General features: G+C 30.0%; 1 non-coding gene across 1 annotated transcript; it reads left to right on the forward strand.

The window, feature by feature from the left end:
* The first annotated feature begins 2,265 nt into the window (after positions 1-2,265).
* On the forward strand, positions 2,266-2,339 carry TRNAN-GUU. The gene has a single exon. It is a non-coding gene; the product is annotated as a tRNA-Asn (tRNA).
* Positions 2,340-5,071: the final 2,732 nt, after the last annotated feature.

Here is a 5,071-nt window from a genome sequence, read left to right on the forward strand (position 1 = left end):
TATTGTACGAATGGGAAAGTAGAAATCAATATATTTTATTGGGAAGAGAGATTTTTTAGGAATTGGCGGGAAGTTAAAATTTCAGGATTTTGTTTTTATATATACTATAGATAGATTAGATGTGCAAAGAGAATTGTATTACACTATTTTATAATTTTAGAATAGAATTTTTACCCAGAATTAATGTACGAATTGTAAAGTAGAAATCAATATATTTTATTGGGAAGAGAGATTTTTTAAGAATTGGGCGGGAAGTTAAAATTACAGGACTTTGTTTTTATATATAGTATAGATAGATTAGATGTGCAAAGGGAATTGTATTACACTATTTTATAATTTTAGAATAGAATTTTTACCCAGAATTATTGTACGAATGGGAAAGTAGAAATCAATATATTTTATTGGGAAGAGAGATTTTTTATGAACTGGGGAAGTTAAAATTTCAGGATTTTGTTTTAATATATAGTATAGATAGATTAGATGTGCAAAGGGAATTGTATTACACTATTTTATAATTTTAGAATAGAATTTTTACCCAGAATTATTGTACGAATGGGAAAGTAGAAATCAATATATTTTATTGGGAAGAGAGATTTGTTAGGAATTGGGCAGGAAGTTAAAATTTCAGGATTTTTGTTTTGATATATAGTATAGATTAGATGTGCAAAGGAAATTGTATTACAGTATTTTATAATTTTAGAATAGAATTTTTCCCCATAATTATTGTACGAATGGGAAAGTAGAAATCAATATATTTTATTGGGAAGAGATATTTTTTAGGAATTGGGCGGTAAGTTAAAATTTCAGGATTTTGTTTTCATATATAGTATAGATTTGATGTGCAAAGAGAATTGTATTACACTATTTTATAATTTTAGAATAGAATTTTTACCCAGAATTAATGTACGAGTTGTAAAGTAGAAATCAATATATTTTATTGGGAAGAGAGATTTTTTAAGAATTGGGCGGGAAGTTAAAATTACAGGACTTTATTTTTATATATAGTATAGATAGATTAGATGTGCAAAGGGAATTGTATTACACTATTTTATAATTTTAGAATAGAATTTTTACCCAGAATTATTGTACGAATGAGAAAGTAGAAATTAATATATTTTATTGGGAAGAGAGATTTTTTAAGAATTGTGCGGGAAGTTAAAATTTTAGGATTTTGTATTAATATATAGTATAGATATATTAGATGTGCAAAGGGAATTGTATTACACTATTTTATAATTTTAGAATAGAATTTTTACCCAGAATTATTGTACGAATGGGAAAGTAGAAATCAATATAGTTTATTGGGAAGAGAGATTTTTAGGAATTGGGCGGGAAGTTAAAATTTCAGGATTTTGTTTTTATATATAGTATAGAGTATAGATTTATATAGGATTAATGCATTTGTTCTAATCCCATTTTTCATTTTTAATTTGGGTTTCTTGTATGAGGCTCAACGTTGCATCTTAGACATAATAGTTTTATTTAACTATTAACTATATATAAAAAAATGTATTGCGTATTGAAAAATATTCAAATTTTTAACTAGAACTAGTAAATTACCCGTGCGATGCATGTATAATTTTTTTAAAAAAATATATATTTAGATAATAAAATTAAATATAAAATTATAATTCTAATATTTGAAAGTGTACATTTATTTGATTATAAAATTTATAAAAATATTATACCTTAGTTATATATATATATATATATATATATATATATATATATATAATAATAATAATAATAATAATAATAATTAAGCTAATAATTACACGATTATTAGTATAATTATAATTAAACATGGGTCATTGGCTTTTTTTTTTTTTTTTTTTTATAATAATTACAATTAATCCATTCATATATGGAGGAAGAAGAAAAAAGTAAAGATAATATGGTTAAAAGGAATATACTTAAGGTATAAAAATATAATTGCACATATATTAGTATTATTGTTTAATAATTATTATGAGTCGTTGGATTTATTTTTAAAATAATTAGAATTAAAGTATTTCTCCTTTTTTCTCATATTTATTTTAGTACTAATATAATTACGTAAATCATATTATATATTGCTTTTTTAAAGATAATTGCAACAAACGAGTCATATATTATTCAATTAATTGAGTGATACTTTTCGACTAATATTATAATAAAATAAATGTACACTTTCAAATATTAGAATTTTTTATAATTTAATTTTTAATTTTATTATCTAGATAAATATGATTTTGAATACGAAAAAACAATATAATATAATGAATAGTTAGAATAGTGCAGTTGGTTAGAGCATGTGGCTGTTAACCACAAGGTCAGAGTTTCAAACCCTCTTTCTAGCAAGAACTCAATATACTTGCTAACCTAGCAAAGTATTATATATTTAGTAAATAAGATTTTCAAAACACTTTATATTGAAATTTTTTTTTTGATAACTTTACTACTAGAATAAGTGAATAACTATATATTGCTCACTTCTTAATGTGACAATTTTAAAAATGAAAATGGTAAGAATAAGTGTAATTTATAAATTTTGATGATGTTCTTAAAATGTAGTTTGAAATGAGATTTTCTAATTTAGATGGATTTTATTTTTCTAGAATAATTGTCTAGGCGAAATTCAAATTTGTGTTAATTGTGTTTCTAATTTCCCAATTTTCATTGTTAGTTATTTTAGTTCCTAACATTTTATTGTTACAATATATCACTTTAACTTATCAAATAAGTTTCAGTTTACGCCTTGGAGTACATCATGTTATATTCTGTTGGATTTTACTAGTATTTAATAATGAAAAAATGTTATTTATACACACTAAAAGTATCCAGTGATGCATTTAATGCACCATTTAATGTGAATTTAATGCATCATCATATCATTACATGCTCTTCACGCATTAAAGTATCCTTTCTCTTAATAAAAATAGCAATGAGTGAGGTTACATTCTCTTATAAAAATTATTTACTATATTGTTATATTATTATTTTTAGATAATTACTTTATATTTTATTATTACGTTAATTTTTTATTAACTTATTGTGGAGTGGCTGAGGTGGGATGGGGTGGGCGGTGGGCAGAATGTGTCTTACTGGAGTTTCAATCCTTGTTTTCTTTGGTGATAGTGGTGGTGCATGATGTGTATGTGTGCATTTCAATGTAAATTGTGCACAATGCAATATTAAAGTGTGCATAGTACAATGTATAAGTGTAGCATTTGGGGTATGTGCACTATACTACACATTCGTGTGTGTGTGTGTGTGTTTTTATTTTTATTTTTTTTATTATTTTTTTTATTTTTTATTGTGTGGTTTGCATCTACTAATGTGTTTGTGCACTACTCATGTATTTGAATCAACAAGGACTTTTCATCCTTATTTTCCTTGCCGGTGGTGGTGGTGTATAATGTGTAACGTGTGCACAATGCAATATCAAAGTGTGCGCACAATTCCAGTGTCATTTAATGGTGCACATGATGTTGTGCATGAGTGTACACAATTGCCCAAAGTACAACATAACACCCTGCTTCTGTTGTCTTCTACTCCACGTGTTTGTCTCGCTAAATTAAATCATCGGTCATTAATTAATAAACAATTATATTTTTTTTTATACTTTATAATAATAACAATAAAAGGTTGAAATTTTACCGTAAAAGCCAACACCCTAAATTTTGCGCCAAATCAGTAGCGCAATGCATTAATATCATGACCCTTGGAAGATGTTACCCCATTGCCAATGCCATAACACATGGTCTCCTTAGCCAATCAAGTAGTATAACCCTACTATTGTAGCAACTCTAACTACTTGAGTCATTTTATCAAACACCTTGTGTCCACATATTTTTTCAGGTTCTGCCTCTTGACATAAGGTGGGAATTGCAAGTGGAGTAGGCTATAGTGTAGTCCCATCTCTTGGTAACTACATACCTACTAGACTTAATGTATAATGTGGCCGTCATCATACAAGAGTCTATACAAATTTCACTTCCAAGAATGATTCCTATTAATCAATACATCACATTACTTCCTAATTGCAATTCAAATCATTCATGCATCCTCACAAGTAAACCTAATCCAATTCCCTAAGGATCTAGCCACACATTGTCACATATGCATAGCTAGCATTAAAGCACATTACGGAAGCAATAAAAGGAAAGTAAATTGCAATTGAAATGAACGATGAGAACTGTAATAAATTGTATTAACAGTAATGAATGACAAGAGTATAAGACCTAGGTATATATAAAAGAAGAGACTTAGGGAGACTAGGATTGGGAGACTTTGGAAGACTAGGATTGGGAATCATAAGTAGACTCAAATACATAGATAGAGTCCTAATACTCCCCCTCAAGCACAGAGTACAGATGTGACCTGTAGCATGTCTCTAAGAAAAGAAAACCTAGGACCTGCTAACGAGCAGATTTACCCTATTTGACACGCATTACATAGACTAGAACTACAACGAATAGCACTATTAGACCCACTAACTGAACAAAAGGGAAGAACACGACTAAGGACACGATGGTGTGGATGGCCCAAACGATCATGCCAGACAAAAGAAGAATCTCCTTGGTGTTGATGTCCTGTACCATCACCGACACGGAGTGTGTCATTACCATTATATTCGTCCGAGATAGAGAGTGCCGATCCGGAGTCGCATGATTTGTTCCACCCGTGTCTGAGAACCAAGTATGAGAGTCCGGTGAAGAATCTGGAGGAGCTCCCTGATAAACCATATTAGCCTGTGGATCCTTTTCATACCGTTTGTAACACGTATGTGCCGTGTGCCCGAAGTTTCCACAAAGTTGACACTTCGGTTGGCGATTATCGTTCTTACAACCACGACCACGACCACCGCCGTTCCCGTGACGGCCGCCACTACCTCCATGAGACTGCCCGAATTTCTGGACGGAAAAAGCTGTCGGCGACGGTCCACCACTGCCGGCGACGAACTCCTCGGCACTGAGGAGGTCCCAGAGTTCATGAAGGGTCACCGGTGTTCCTCGGACATTGAGAGAAGATACAAGACCCTGAAATTCAGGCCGCAAACCGCGAAATACGTAAAGGTTTTGTTCTTCAA

The sequence above is a fragment of the Ipomoea nil genome, unplaced genomic scaffold, assembly GCF_001879475.1.
Source record: "Ipomoea nil cultivar Tokyo-kokei standard unplaced genomic scaffold, Asagao_1.1 scaffold3105, whole genome shotgun sequence".
NCBI lineage: Eukaryota > Viridiplantae > Streptophyta > Magnoliopsida > Solanales > Convolvulaceae > Ipomoea > Ipomoea nil.